Source organism: Balaenoptera borealis (genome assembly GCF_965194805.1).
Source record: "Balaenoptera borealis genome assembly, chromosome: 2".
NCBI classification, from domain to species: Eukaryota; Metazoa; Chordata; class Mammalia; order Artiodactyla; family Balaenopteridae; genus Balaenoptera; species Balaenoptera borealis.
The window spans coordinates 62,326,538-62,343,271 of NC_138867.1; the positions used below are offsets into that span (position 1 = coordinate 62,326,538).

A 16,734-nucleotide genomic window follows, 5' to 3' on the forward strand; every position below is an offset into this window, starting at 1 on the left:
CATGGAAAACTTGGAGCAGAACATTGCATGTGAGCTTGCCTTCCTGGGCTTCTTTTGAACCAGCCCTCTTATTGAGAGGTTACAAAAAGTCCATTTGTTCATACGTGTCTCCTCCTCCCCTGCCACCACCAGCTGCCTGATATTCTGAGTATCATTGTCAGTCCTTCAGGGCTCTTCTCTTAAGAAGTAGGGTATTTGCATTTAGCTAAGTCATCATGTTGCTTGGAAGAGTAATACATAGGCTACCTAACTCCTTACAACCCAAAGTGGGGTTAGGACCAGCAGGCCCTTAGGTCCCACCCCAGGCCCAGTGAATCAGAATCTGCCTTTAAATCAAATTTTCAGATGACTCATAGGCACATTCAAGCTTGAGAAGGATGAATATACAGGGAATTGTCTACCAGGGTGTAAGCTTCAGGAGGACAGGGACCTTGTCTATCTTGTCACAGGAAGGACTTGCAGTAATATATGTTGAATTATGAATTTCATTATTAAAGGAAGCTAAACATGTTATATAATATGAGTCATATGATATGGGTCAACAGGACTTTCTTTGGGTGCCATAATGACAGGCAGAATCATATTCTGGATATATTTTGTTCAACATAACATGATATTTATGTATGCTGTATTAGTATGATTTAGGTTGCTTGGCACACATGCTGCGTTTTAATAGGTATAGTAACTTATTACTGCTATTTGTATTTCTTTTAACATTCCATAAAAGACTCTCATGTAACTTATTTCACTTAATCTCTACGGTGTATAAGGACTCGACTCTATGAATCAGGAGAATATGGGTATCTCCACTTAGTACATGAGCAAACACAAGATTGAGAGGTTTGTAGAAGGGTTGATATTGAGTTAATACCAAACTAGAATTTGCACTCAAAACCCCAAAGTTCCTAGTCTACGGGCTAACCACTGAAGGCTTGTATTTAGAACTCAGCATTGTGTAATACTAATACTGCAGGAAGAACATGAAAAAAATTATAATAATGGGTAATGCAACTTTTTCATTTAAAGGCATTTCCCCTAGTTTTATACATTGCTATTTTTTGTTTTGAGTTAACTAATTAACGTTTACAGTAAAACTCCCAAGTGAATATTGACAATACAAACCTTTAAAGATTTCCTGAAATAAAATTTAAAATAAAATCTTACTGGGTATTCATCAGAGAGCTAACATGAAATTGTTCTTCATTTTACAGCTCTATATCTTTGTAAGCTTGGAAAGAGAACATATTCTATTTTATGGAACTGTCACTTTATTTTTTGCATCAGAAAATAAACCTTCATTTCTTTTAGATGTCATTCAGAATAATCTCTGATCCTGTAATTTACTTCTTAGTTCACCAGAGGATATTTGCAGCAAAGCGAACCTCAGAGATGGTTGTTTAGGATAATGTTATGACGTTAGAGGTGAAGTAGATAAGAGGCATTTGGAGGGAATTAATGACAATGTGACAAACTCTTATAAATGATCCCTTCCTCACCTATTTTTATACAGGAATGTCATTAGATGCATTCAGCTATCTTGCTCAATAGACTTTATTGTTTAAACCCAACAGTGAGTGAGAACTGTTTCATAGTTGTCTTTACGTCCCTCAGAATTTTGTACATGATTGCTTTGCATTTGATATGATTTCCACAAAGTTGTTTAATTGAATCACTCAAGTGTATTGTGACACTCCATGTTTATATTCTCTAGATGAAGACCCCCCAGAAAACCTAAAGCAATAATGATAAACACTATACTGAATCCAGATTCTTTAAACTATCCTCAAATAGATTAAAATGGGGCATTATCAAACTGTAAATTTCACTTCTGCAAAGCCTGCCCTTAGAGTGAACACCATACATAACATTCCAGCACCATTTTTTCCCCTGGAGCTTTCCCCATCCCTCCCCTCTTGGTCTAAGTAGAAAGACAATAAATTTGGACATGGTGAATGGGTCATGCACCACAGATCTGGATGTGTTTTATTCTGACAAATGTAAGCAAAGTTTTACCTGAAGAGACCTGGAGAGAAAAAACAATCGTTTCTATATACTGAGAACTTGTAGGTATAAGGTGCTGCCCTGAATTCTTTATATATAACAGGCTCTACTATCACTGCCTTCCATTTACAGTTAAAGGAAACTGTGACATGGAACTACTGAGTAGCCCTCCCAAGCTAGTGAGTGGCAGGGCTGGGATTGGAACTCAGGCTATCTGACTCCAAAGTCATTACTCTCTGTGCTACGATGCCTCTTCAAAATGATGGTTAACCTTTCCTTTTCTTATTCAATGAATTAAGACCTCCCCTCTCATTAGAACTAATTTGTCCTGCATCCCATTCCCACTTCGCTGGATAAACTTATTAATAAAACCTATCATTAAAGCCCCACCCTAAAGTTATCATGGGAAGCAAAGAGTTTAAGGGATTCCAGTACCAATTAGCTTTCCCAAATAGCATATTTTGTTTAGCTGTGTCTCTGGAAGACCAAAGATTGATGCTAAATCACCATGATATTGGTGGGCCAAGATGTTTCTGAACAAGTGGGATCCTCCGTGGGTGCCCAGGCAGATGGTTTCTCTTTTCTGGATCTCAGTGTCCCTGTCTGTATAACAGGGACTTTGGACTATGTGATGGTCAATGTTCCTTCCAGGCCTACACCACCTACCTCAGCTTATCACTGTTTCCTGAGCATGTGAGTGGGCACCTGACTCCCCAGGGCTCCATGATATACATCTGCAATTCTGGGCAGCTCTTGAAGCAAGTATGAAGGATAAAAATGCCAATAAAGCAAAACATACATGTAGTGACAAAGCCTGACACAATTGATGAAAAATAATGCAAAGAAACTTCATGAAACCCAAGCAAATAGATGAATGATGTAAGCATTTGTTGCTCCTCCTTGGTGGGACAAATGAAATGGGTATCAGTATGGTAGGACAAAGCCCATTGTAGCCCTTTGTCAATGACCTTGAGGAGTGCTGGCTTCTACTCTTTACCAGGGTATCAACATTTTCTATACAATAAATACCTGTAGAGCATCTAATATGTGTCAGGGACTGTTCTAGGCACTGAGGATCATGTATGTCTTAGTTCATTTGGGCTGCTAGAACAGAAATATCATAAACTTATATGTTTATAGCTTACAAACAATAGAAATCTATTTCTCACTGTTCTGGAGGCTGAAAGTCCAAGATCAAAACAGTGGCAGATTCCATGTCTGGTGAGGCCCCACTTCCTGGCTCATAGATGGCCTTTTTTTCACTATAACCTCACATGGAAGAAGGGGTGAGCTAGGTCTCTGGGGTCTCTTTTCTAAGGGCACTCATCCCGTTCATGAGGACTTTGCCCTTATAAGCTACTTACCTCCCAAAGGCCTCACCTCCTACTACTATCACCTTGGGGGTTAGGATTTCAACATATGAATTGGAGGGTGGAGAACACAAACACTCAGTCCACAGCAGTCTAATAAACAAAACTAAGATTGTTGTCCTCCTGGAGTTTATGTTAATTTTAGAAGGAGCTACCCTTTGTCCTTTTTGTTCAGATGCTTTTTGTTTTTTCAGTCCTCTTAGGGGTAAAATGTGGGAAGCCACACAGAATGAGGCAACGGAAGTATTACCAAAAAGTGGCCCCAATTTCCTGACCATCTAACGGCACTGGAGAAACCCGAGATGGGATGCGCCTGAAGTGAGGTCCTGAGACATATAACAGGTAAACTTCCGCAATGGTATGGCTCCATGTTCAACTTGAAAGCCTTTTCCCTCCTACAATGAAGTGGCCTAGAAATATGAATTTTTACAAAACAATGGTCTAAGATATCTTAAGTCCAAAACACCACTCACCTCAGAAGGTGCAGGCTGAGATTCCTCTTGGTTTTTCTCCTTCTGAAGTGATCGCACATCAGCTGCCTCCCTCCCCACCTGGGCTTCTAAGAGCCATTACATTCTTGCCCTGTCTTCCCCATCATGTCTTTTTTCCTTTCTGCTATTAAATGGAGCTGACTGTACTAGAATGTGCAGAGAATAAATAGGCCTCCAGACTTCCCAACTGCAGAGTGGTGGTCAACAGTGCAATGAAAAGGAAACCCTGGATGGCAATTGCTGTCCAGAAACACTGGCTGATTTTAACAGTTGTGGACCCTTCTCCTGCTACAGTGATGCTCTTGTGCCTATGTTTGTCAAGGACTACAGTGTTGTCCTTGGACCCTCTCTGGTCACATACTCCAGACCAGCAAGCTGGGGTCTGACTTCTTAAGTGTAGCTGAACTCGGAAGAAAACTGCTGGAGACTTTGATTATTCCAATTATTCTTTAAATAATTACTGTCCTCCATTTTTCTGAATATGCTGTCTTCCAGCCATCTGGACTGGGTCGCCCCTGCCTCTGAGTTTTGGCTGAGCTAACTCACTGCAACCACCAAGTGGGATGAGTTTGACTCCCTGGGGCCTTCGTCATCCTCTCCCAGCTGCTTTCCTACACAAGTGTGAGCCCTTTGGGCTTTGCCAGGGAAAGAGCTTCAAAGTGTGGTGCTTACCCAGTTCTAGGATGTACAAAATATGCATCCAACAACACTTCCCCTTGCCTGTCCCCACACCCTAGGGCAGGGGACGAAGGAGTTTGGGATGGAGGATTGGGCATAAGAAAGTTGTCTTCCTTTTAAAGCAACCGAGTGAAACAACTACTCAACCACCTGCAGGATATGACTCAATGCAGGAAATTGTGACACTTGCCTTCCATGCTTCTCTCCTCAGAGCTGCCTGCTATTATCCAGGGCAATAAGCTGCACCTTATTTTCAAATCCCTCCTTTACCTTTACGTAAATTCATTGTCTCGGTTCTCATTCCTTAGGACTCTGCCTGTGTGACAGCAGTGGGTAGCGGGTCTTAGGTGACCACCTATGAGTTTATCATGGGAGTGGGTGTCAGCAAAACAAACAAAGGATCTGTACTTCCTTATTCTGATTACTGTCAAATTAGGATTCTGAGATGTAGATGACTGCACAGCTGGGGGTCAGAGATGCCAAACATGTCCCTGAAGAGGCTGCTATTTATTAGATAGTCTGAAAGAATCTTGTTTGAGCTGTAAGGCCAGCCTCGATGTTTGCTTTTGAGAAAAAGAAAACATCTGATATATTCAGGGAGTAAGGCGGATTTGTTATCCTAACATCATGCAGCTGGTAATAGGAATCATTTAAGCCAGTATCTCAGTCATCATTGGAAGGAGATTCTGAGGCTTCTCCATGCAATATTTTGAGTCAGTGAGTCTGAGGTGGGCCTGGGAGTACGCATTTTTCACAAGCTTCCCACCTCCCTTCCCCCTGACTCCAGGGAAGTGGAGAAAAATTTTTTTGTTGTTTGTGTGTTTGTTTATTGAAGTATAGTTGATTTACAATGTTGTATTAATTTCTACCGTACAGCAAAGTGATTCAGTTATACATATATATATTCTTTTTCATATTCTTTTCCTTTATGGTTTATTACAGGCTATTGACTATAGTTCCCTGTGCTATACAGTAGGACCTTGTTGTTTATCCATTCTATATATAATAGTTTGCATCTGCTAATCCCAAACTCCCACTCCACTCCTCCCCCAACCTTCTCCCCCTTGGCAACCACAAGTCTGTTCTCTATGTCTGTGAGTCTGTTTCTGTTTCATAGATAAGTTCATTTGTGTCATATTTTAGATTCCACATATAAGTGATATCATATGGTATTTGTCTTTCTCTTTCTGACTTACTCAGCTTGGTATGATCATCTCTAGGTCCAAGAGAAAATGTTGACTTAAACCAGTGGTTATCAAACGGTAGCCTGCACCAGAATGATCCAAAAGGCTTGTTAAAACACCCCTACCCCCAGAGTTTCTGATTCGGGAGGTCCTGGTGGGGCTTGAGAATCTGCACTTCTAACAAGTTCCCAGGTGACGTTGATGCTGCTGGTCCAGGGACCACATTTTGAGAAGCACTGATTTAAACAACCCAGTTTCTCTGTGCGGATCCTTTGTTTTGAAAACTCTTTTACTGCTCCGGTAGGTCGGTAGCTCGGTGGGAAGAGGCTCAGGTTGTGGGGTGTGGGTGTGGGTGTTGAACTGTTTGTGGTCCGGGAGGTGAGGAGTTGTACTGTATCCCAAAGATGCACTGTGCAGCAACTTCTGGACTTCATGGCCCTCTCGCCACAGCTCCCTCCCCTGAAGGCTTTGAACCAAGCAAAGCCTGCTGAAGTAGGAGCATAGCTGTTGTAGTTTGAGCATTTTCTGCCTATTTCCTTTATTCCACCGACCTCCATGGGGCTCACTCTTTGCTGCCTGTTACCAACATCATCATATTTGTGTTGCCTACAGTTGTCAGGTGCTCTCAACGGTATCTGATTTGCAATACAAGAAAAGATGGTTTAATGAAAGAGTTAGCTTTTAATGAGAGTCCTGACTTGCTGAAACCGCGATTGCATAATCCTGCTTGAAATCATAGCAGCAAATACATTTTAAAATTCTAAATATCCAAAACCTCCCATTATATTCAAGAATCTTTTAAACATTGGTTGCCTGAGGGAAGGGGAACTCTGTAGCTAAGGTGGGGAGGAACTTTTTCACCAAAAACTCTTTCACGGTTTGAATTCTGAACTTGAATGAACTCTTAAAAAGATAAATCTCAAAAAACAACAAAACCAAAAACCCCCTCTAACATTGCACCGTAGCACTGACTGGAATAAACAACAGTAATCCAGCTCCATGTGTTTCTTTAAATTTTTCATTTATTTTTGAATATGGAGTCCATTCACATGGTTCAACATTTTAAAAATACATAAAAACAGATACAGTAAAAAAGTGTCCTCCCAATCTCACCACCCTTTTGACTGAATTCTTATCCTCCATCCTCATGGCTAACCACTTTTATTAGTTTCTAGTAGATTCCTTGTAGAATTGTTTTTTATGGAAATACAAATACATATATGTTTTTGTTTTTCTCCTTTTCACATTTTAATATGTCCTAGGGCTCCTTCCATATCAGATTAGACAACTTCCCATTATTTCTCTAGTCACAGAGCATCCGTATTTATTAGGATTCCATACTTTGTTTAGCCATAACAGTGGACATTTGGGTTGTTTCCAAACTTTTGTAATTATCTGTTCCTTCTTGCAACATTAAAAAAAATTGTTTTAAGTTGCTTCAGTCATCTAATTCATTTGCTGATGAATGTGAATGAGGTCTTCCCGTGCCAGCCACCGTCCTGGGTGTTCCTGGGGAGCCAGGTGAATGGGGTCCCTGGAATACCCCACCCAACACACTGTACTCATTTATCTCCTTTAGTCCCCACAAACACCTTAGGTGGTAGGTACTTCTTGTGTCTCCATTTCACAGATGAGAAAACTGAGGCTTAGAAAAGTCAAATAGCTTCTCTAAACTTCTCCATGCGTCTGGAAGATGGCCGAATTTGTATTTAAATCCTGTTTATCTGACTCCAGAGTGAGATCCTGGGATTTAATTAATTTAATGTTAATTAAAATCTTACAGTAGTTTTTTCCATTGGTATCTACACATTGTTTTTCCAGGAGAAAAGAAGCACTGATTCATTATGACTCTAATCTCTAAATGTTACTTAGGTTATAAATGTAACATTCTTCGCACGATCATTCAATTTTCTTAATTTCAAGAATAAGCAATGTCTTAATTCCATGGGGTGGGGACTGACTTGCTCCTCTTTGCTTCAGCTTCTTCTCAGCCAGCACCTGGCAGGACAGGCACTTAGTGGGTTACATGGTCTCTTTCTCTTTGATTACCTAAAAGTATTCATCTCCCTGCTGCCCCACAGTGGGAACTGTTTGTCCAGCACTTGGAGCACTTTAGAGGACAATGTTATGGGTGCATCTAACCATTTTTACTTTCAGAGACATTTTTGGAGAGTGGCAGTGTGATTTTTGTTTTCATTAACATTCTACTCACTCTGAATAGTGGTTGTATTTGGGTGGAGGAACAATGGTAGTGAGGTTTTCTCTGCGTACCTAAGTTTTCTTCAAAAATCTGTAGCCTTTTAAATAAAAGTTATTTTGCTAGTTTTTTAAATTTTAAAAGAATTGCATCGATATGGTCAGAACTCAATCAATATTGAAAAGCATAAAATAGGAAAAATTAAAGTTTCCTTTCTACCCACCCATCTAGTCAATCTGTGCCTATCCCCACCACTGCATTCCATTTCTCAGCCCATTGACAGTTTCTTGGGTATCCTTTCAGAAATGTTTTATGTGTATTCAGAATATATATGAAAAGCTGCAAAAATTCCAGCGATGGAATTTTAACCAATCAATCAGGAATTGCCTAATCAGCACTAGTTAGGTTCTCAGCTTGATAGACCCCTGCCATCCCCTAAGAGAGTACCCGTGCAACAACCAACCTGATTTTTTTGCCTAGTATAACTTCCTTGTTCCTGCTGCTTTCTGCCTGTAAAAGTCTTTCATTTTGTACAGCTCCTGGGAGCTCCTTTCTAGCTGTTAGATTGGATACTGCCCAATTCATGAATCATTGAATAAAGCCTATAAGATCTTCAAAATGTACTCAGTTGAATTGTGTTTTTTAACGGTGCTTTAAGAGGATCTATATGAAATTGGTACATGGGATGGATTGAAGTGGAGGAGAAATTCCTCCAAGGAGAGCAGTTAGCACGTTATTGCTGTAAACCCAAGTCAAGGGATAAGAACCTAGACTAAAACTATGGGAATGCAAAGAAAGGGATTAGAGAAAAAATTGGTGCTTTACATGGAAAAACAGGCTTTGCAGATGTGTTTAAGGTTAAGGACTTTGAGATGGGAGAGTATCCTGGGTCATCCAGGTGAGCCCAATGTAATCAATGAGTCCTTAGAAACAGAGACGTTTTCCTGGCTGTGGAGCGAAGAAGACACAACTATGGCAGAATGGTCAGAGAGATGCAATCTTGCAATCTTGCAGGCTTTGAAGGTGGAGTAAGGGGGCTACAAGCCAAGGAATGTGGAACGCCTTTAGAAGCTGGAAAAGGCAAGGAAATAGACTGTACTCGTGGAGCTCCGGAAAGGAACAACCCTGTCGACACCTTTATTTTAGTCCAGTGAGACCCACGTTGGACTTCTAACCTACAGAACTGTAAGACAGTACAACTGTGTTTTTTTAGTTGCGATATAATTGACATACAACATTATATTCGTTTCAGGTGTACAACATAACGATTCAATATTCGTATATACTGTGAAATGATCACCACAATAAGTCTAGTTAACATCCATCACCAAGTAAGTAGAATGGACAGGTTTATTGTTAGTGATTGAAAAGGACTCAGCACTGTGGAATAAACCCTAGGTGTGCTGCATTCACAACTCTTAGCTGCTCTTTTGTTCATACCTCCATTCCATTTAGTTTCATTCCTTGGAACAGGAAAATTCAACCTTTAATAAATTGCTACAATTGCCATCCTACTCAGTATTATGCATATCAGAAAATGATCCCAGTCCTGATGTTTTACCACAAAATATGTATACATTTAGCATTGGCAAAATGATAAAGAGGATTATTGAACCTCTTAACTGAGGAGAGCAGGATGAGCAATAAAGCAAGCATAGGGTGAGACGAGGATGTGGTTACTGGATGTTCTTATAACATTGTTGATACTCTGACACACTCATCTGCTAATCCCTATAGCTATTTATTTGTAAGAGAACATTCATTATCACAATCCTTTGGACTCTGACGATTTTGGTAATCATCTATTCCATTTGCATCTTCTTTTTCACCATGCAGTTGAGCTCTATGACAGAGGAAAATTTGCAGCAGAGTCTGAAATCGAGCAGAAAAGGTTTGTCTCCATGTGAAACAATTGGATAAGCAGGGGAAAGAAAGCAGCATGTATGCCACTAAGTAACAACTAGTCCACTGATGGAATGTCAGTGGTGTGATTTGGTGGCGAGATCCGTGTCTCATCAACAGTCACTGGTCTTTCATTGTCACTGCCTCTTTCTCTTAGTCACTTCATCCCAGATGGAATCCCCAGAATGAAAAAGTTCATCTTCCTTCTTCCCCAAAGTTTGTGGCCATGCTCTCTTGTCCCTGAATTAGTCTTCCATGCATCTTTGCAGCTTGTTTGCTAGCCATCACTCCACTGTTTATGATAAGCTGGGTATTTTGGCTCACGTGATGAGAAATATATTTCATCCATTAAGTGACAATACATCCATATATTTCCTGATGAATGCATAATGTCAGACATCTACCATACAAGAGCTCTTCTGTGATAAATTTACACCTAAAACTGTTGAGGAGTGAGAGCATAAAGTTGGTAGTTGATTTAAGTAGAAGACAGGATTTAGCTCTGCTATTGGAGAGCCTCAGCTTGGCTTGGGTGTGGTGCTGCGGCCACACTCCAAAGCATCTCCTGACAGGTGAACCGGTCACCTTCTCATTCTTCCTCTGTTTTGTGGTTGTCAATGTCTCGTCAGCAGTCGCTGCCTCCTGCCCCTGTTTACCCACAGAACCTTGTTTGTTCTTTTCCTGTATCTTTCATTCTGCCTCTGAGTTAATTTTGGTTGCTTATATGTGTGCTTCTACCACTACTAAAATTAAGTCTTTGACAGTAGAGAAGTAGTATACATATTTAAATCTCTCTCAGGACATAGCAATGATCTGTGTACACAGTAGAAAGATAATAAACACTTGCTGAGTGTTTTTTGAGTGAGTAATGGTGACTGAATTAAGTGTTAGTTTTCAGATTCCTAGAGTACCACCTACTTGTTCTTTTCATTTCTTTCTTTAAAGTTTTATTAACTAATATAAGCTAATTAAAAAACCTAGGAACTATACTCAAGTGAAAATAAAAAGGAAAATTACCCATTATCTCTCAACCATGTATAACACCCATATATATGATGCTGTTTATCTATCCAGGCTATTTTCTATACATATGTAAACATACATAGAAATGGGATCCTACTACATAATTCTTTTTAACTAAAAAACTAAGAAGTGGTATTTAAAACTAAAAATATGTAATCTAAATGCATTTAAATACAATCACTATATCCCTGTATTACCATTTGACAGCTGCAGAGCATTTCATGGTATGGATATACTTTGTAGTTATACATTTGTATTACTTCCCAATTTTTGTCTTCACAAAACCAGCTAAAATCTTGTTTCTTGACTTCCGCTGTCTTGTTAGCTTAGGGCCCACCCATCAAAGAGACCCACAATGTCTTTGGTTTTTTGTTTTTTTTTTTTGTCTGTGTTGGGTCTTCGCTGCTGCACGCGGGCTTTCTCTAGTTGCAGCGAGCGGGGGCTACTCTTCGTTGTGGTGCGTGGGCTTATTGCAGTGGCTTCTCTTGTTGCGGAGCACGGGCTCTAGGCACGTGGGCTTCAGTAGTTGTGGCACGTGGGCTCTAGAGCGCAGGCTCAGTAGTTGTGGCGCACGGGCTTAGTTGCTCCGCGGCATGTGGGATCTTCCTGGATCAGAGAACGAACCTGTGTCCCCTGCATTGGCAGGCGGATTCTTATCCACTGAACCACCAGGGAAGCCTCACAATGTCTTATGTGGTTGCAGCAACCCTTAACTCCATCATGACCTGGGAGTATTTCCTGGTGGCTGGTTGCACAGGACCTTTTTTGTATCCTTAACAAAATTGTGTGGGAAACAATAAAGAAAACTGTACTTATTAAATCTGCTTCATTCTTTTGCTGTATAGATGAAAATGTATCTGAGAATATATTTAAAACTTTAAAATGACCAAGCACTTCCTGTATCATTTGGTATTTGAGTAGAATTCATTGTCTATAGCAGTGTCTTCAAACTCCAGGTTAATTGTAAAGAAACACTAAACAGTGAACACCAGTAAAGAAACACTGATGAAACTGCAATCAGTCCAAACGAGTAAGACAAAAAATGAAGATAACCTTATTACATGAGAGTTCTGTAGAATGCTCACAAATGTTAATGGCTCCATACTAGCTTTTCTTTCCTTTTTTCCCCCCCTCTTTGAAAGAGATCATCAGTTAGCCTGTGTAGCATTTTACATGGAAAACCATAAAGCACATTCTCAAACCTTATTTTGAGTCATTGGTTGATGGAATCAAACTTCTCTGGTTTTCCTCACTGCAGGTCTGCAGCCAGGCCAGGGTGGAGCTGGTGATGGTTACCATCAACAAGCCCTTACATACATCCCCCTCCCTGTTACAGAGAAACCTGCCCTATAGAGACAGTTAAGGTCAAGAGTTGAGGATTGTGGCAGTCATGTACTTGAAACATGGCTTGCCCCAGGCCTTCTGGATTTTGATATCCAATTATCAAGAGTCAAATAAGATCAGGTCACACTAAACCAAATAAAAGAAATAGCCAAAGGCAAAACATAATTGAAAACATTTAGGAAATGACACAAAGTATTTAGTAAAACTGTAGAGGTCATTGACTCATACTTTATGAATTTAATTCTATAGGCACATAATATATTAAAGAAAAGTACCAGGTCTATGATTACCTTGTGTTTCTGACATTTTACAGACCTTGAGATCAGATATGAGCACTCAATTGATCCAGTGCTATGTGCTGCCACTGTAATTAAGACCTAACGAAGTGAAAAGGCTTCTAACAAGTGTGTCATAGAAAATGCTGTGATTCACCGACCAAGGATGAATTAGAATACTGGAAATATGTTGCCAATTCCTTTGCCATTAGAGCAGACTGAACTGTATAAAATAAATGCATTATCTGTTATTTATGACTCAGGTGTAAGATTTCTCTTGGTAAGTGAAGAAAATCTTTATATAACTGTTAATCTAGTATCTGGTGTTTTACAATAGTAAAAAAAAAAGTGTTGATATTTTACAATTTCTTGTTGAAAGAAGCCCATAAAATGGAATGTCATCATTTCATTGTTTCTTGGGGCAGACCCATCCCAATTCCTATACTAACTATTTTTTTAAAAAATCTTTATTGGAGTGTAATTGCTTTACAATGGCGTGTTTGTTTCTGCTGTATAACAAAGTGAATCAGCTATATGTATACATATATCCCCATATCCCCTCCCTCTTGCATCTCCCTCCCACCCTCCCTATCCCACCCCTCTAGGTGGTCACAAAGCACCGAGCTGATCTCCCTGTGCTATGCAGCTGCTTCCCACTAGCTTTCTATTTTACATTTGGTAGTGTGTATATGTAAGTGCTACTCTCTCACTTCATCCCAGCTTACCCTTCCCCCTCCCCGTGTCCTCAGGTCCATTCTCTATGTCTGTGTCTTTATTCCTGTCCTGCCCCTAGGTTTGTCAGAACCTTTTTTTTTTTTTTTTAGATTCAATATATACGTGTTAGCATACGGTATTTGTTTTTCTTTCTGACTTCACTCTGTATGACAGACTCTAGGTCCATCCACCTCACTACAAATAACTCAGTTTTGTTTCTTTTTATGGCTGAGTAATATGCCATTGTATATATGTGCCACATCTTCTTTATCCATTCATCTCTCGATGGACAACTTAGGTTGCTTCAGTGTCTTGGCTATTGTAAATAGTGCTGCAGTGAACATTGTGGTCCATGACTCTTTCTGAATTATGGTTTTCTCCGGGTACATGTCCCATAGTGGGATTGCTGGGTCATATGGTAGTTCTATTTTTAGTTTTTTAAGGAACCTCCATACTGTTCTCCATAGTGGCTTATCAATTTACATTCCCACCAACAGTGTAAGAGGGTTCCCTTTTCTCCACACCCTCTCCAGCATTTATTGTTTGTACATTTTTTGATGATGGTCATTCTGACCTGTATGAGGTGATACCTCATTGTAGTTTTGATTTGCATTTCTCTAATGATTAGTGATGCTGAGTATCCTTTCATGTGTTTGTTGGCAGTCTGTATGTCTTCTTTGGAGAAATGTCTATTTAGGTCTTCTGCCCATTTTTGGATTGGGTTGTTTGTTTTTTTGATATTGAGCTGCATGAGCTGCTTGTATATTTGGGAGATCAATCCTTTGTCAGTTGCTTTGTTTGCAAATATTTTCTCCCATTCTGAGGATTGTCTTTTTGTCTTGTTTATGGTTTCCTTTGCTGTGCAAAAGCTTTTAAATTACATTAGGTCCATTTTTTAATTTTTGTTTTTATTTACATTTCTCTAGGAGGTGGTTCAAAAAGGATCTTGCTGTGATTTATGTCAAAGAGTGTTCTGCCTATGTTTTCCTCTAAGAGTTTTATACTGTCTGGCCTTACATTTAGGTCTTTAATCCATTTTGAGTTTATTTTTGTGTATGGTGTTAGGAAGTGTTCTAATTTCATTCTTTTACATGTAGTTGTCCAGTTTTCCCAGCACCACTTATTGAAGACGCTGTCTTTTCTCCATTGTATATTCCTGCCTCCTTTATCAAAGTTAAGGTGCCCATGGGTGCGTGGGTTTATCTCTGGGCTTTCTATCCTGTTCCATTGATCTGTATTTCTGTTTTTGTGCCAGTACCATACTGTCTTGATTACTGTAGCTTTGTAGTATAGTCCGAAGTCAGGGAGCCTGATTCCTCCAGCTCCGTTTTTCTTTCTCAAGATTGTTTTGGCTATTCGGGGTCTTTTGTGTTTCCATACAAATTGTGAAATTTTTTGTTCTAGTTCTATGAAAAATGCCATTGCTAATTTGATGGGGATTGCATTGAATCTGTAGATTGCTTTGGGTAGTAGAGTCATTTTCACAATGTTGATTCTTCCAATCCAAGAACATGGTATATCTCTCCATCTGGTTGTATCATCTTTAATTTCTTTCATCAGTGTCTTATAGTTTTCTGCATAAAGGTCTTTTGTCTCCTTAGGTAGGTTTATTCCTAGGTATTTAATTCTTTTTGTTGCAAAGGTAAATGAGAGTGTTTCCTTAATTTCTCTTTCAGATTTTTCATCGTTAGTGCATAGGAATGCAGGAGATTTCTGTGCATTAATTTTGTATCCTGCTACTCTACCAAATTCATTTGATTAGCTCTAGTCATTTTCTGGTAGCATCTTTAGGATTCTCTGTGTATAGTATCATGTCATCTGCAAACAGTGACAGTTTTACTTCTTCTTTTCTGATTTGGATTCCTTTTATTTCTTTTTCTTCTCTGATTGCTGTGGCTAAAACTTCCAAAACTATGTTGAATAATAGTGGTGAAGGTGGGCAACCTTGTCTTGTTCCTGATCTTAGTGGAAATGGTTTCAGTTTTTTTACCATTGAGAATGATGTTGGCTGTGGGTTTGTCATATATGGGCTTTATTATGTTGAGGTAAGTTCCCTCTATGCCTGCTTTCTGGAGGGTTTTTATCATAAATGGGTGTTGAATTTTGTCAAAAGCTTTTTCTGCATCTATTGAGATTATCATATGGTTTTTATCCTTCAGTTTGTTAGTATGGTGTATCACGTTGATTGATTTGCATATATTGAGGAATCCTTGCACTCCTGGGATAAACCCTACTTGATCATGGTGTATGATCCTTTTAATGTGCTCTTGGATTCTGTTTGCTAGTATTTTGTTGAGGATATTTGCATCTATGTTCATCAGTGTTATTGGCCTGTAGTTTTCCTTTTTTGTGACAAATTTGTCTGGTTTTAGTATCAGGGTGATGGTGGCCTTGTTGAATGAGTTTGGGAGTATTCCTCCCTCTGCTATATTTTGGAGGAGTTTGAGAAGGATAGGTGTTAACTCTTCTCTAAATTTTTGATAGATATCGCCTGTGAAGCCATCTGGTCCTGGGCTTTTGTTTGCTGGAAGATTTTTAATCACAGTTTCAATTTCAGTGCTTGTGATTGGTCTGTTTATGTTTTCTGTTTCTTCCTGGTTCAGTCTCAGAAGGTTGTGCTTTTCTAAGAATTTGTCCATTTCTTCCAGGCTGTCCATTTTATTGGCATATAGTTGCTTGTAGTAATCTCTCCTAATCCTTTGTATTTCTGCAGTGTCAGTTGTTACTTCTCCTTTTTCATTTCTAATTCTGTTGATTTGAGTCTTCTCCCTTTTTTTCTTGATGAGTCTGGCTAATGGTTTATCAATTTTGTTTATCTTCTCAAAGAACGAGCTTTTAGTTTTATTGATCTTGCTATTGTTTCCTTCATTTCTTTTTCATTTATTTCTTTTTTTTTTGCACCTTAAAAATATTTACTGATTCATTTATAATAACAATAATCAACCTATTACGTGTCAGCATAAATCACGTTTTTAACAGAAAATATCTATATTTTCCAAAACAAGAGAAAATATGTGAGAAGAGTGGCATTGTTTTACATTAAGTTCTTTTTACATAAATTTACATCACATTTTTAAAATTCAAATTGAAAGTCACAAAAATTATAACCATCCTCATCAGTTCACTCAGCCCCATGTAATTAATTTTTTTTATTTTGATCTTTGTTAGCACTTTTATGAATTCATCAGTTTTCCATTAGAGTTCTGAAAATGCTTATTCATTCAGTTCAGCAGTATAGTCAGTTACCAGAAACCTGTACTTGTCAGAGTCTTTTCCATGAATTCCTTGAAGATGAAACCCTTATATGGGAACATTTTTGCAAAAGCATCAGAGTACACCCAGAACTGTCTGTAATTGACAAAAGACTTTAAAATGACCACGGTTAAAGAGTTGATGAAAGTTCATAATAATGCAATTGACAAGGAAATTTAGTTATTTCTGAGATATACATTTTAAAGTAATAACTAGAATTATGACTTATAACATTATACCAGAACATGTAAGATTTTTAGGAATTTCATATAATGTCTGAAACATTTCTATTAACATATTTCC

General features: G+C 38.9%; 1 protein-coding gene across 3 annotated transcripts in view; it reads left to right on the forward strand.

The window, feature by feature from the left end:
- Positions 1–16,734, forward strand: part of CRHBP (corticotropin releasing hormone binding protein) — a 481,877-nt gene that overhangs the window by 223,867 nt on the left and 241,276 nt on the right. For 2 of the 3 annotated variants that reach the window (XM_082378187.1, XM_082378184.1), the window contains one exon: positions 1–15,255. This exon is cut by the window's left edge. The gene's annotated coding sequence lies outside the window, so the exon portion shown is untranslated. The remainder of the gene's footprint in view (positions 15,256–16,734) is intronic. The other variant, XM_082378185.1, reaches the window with a different exon arrangement.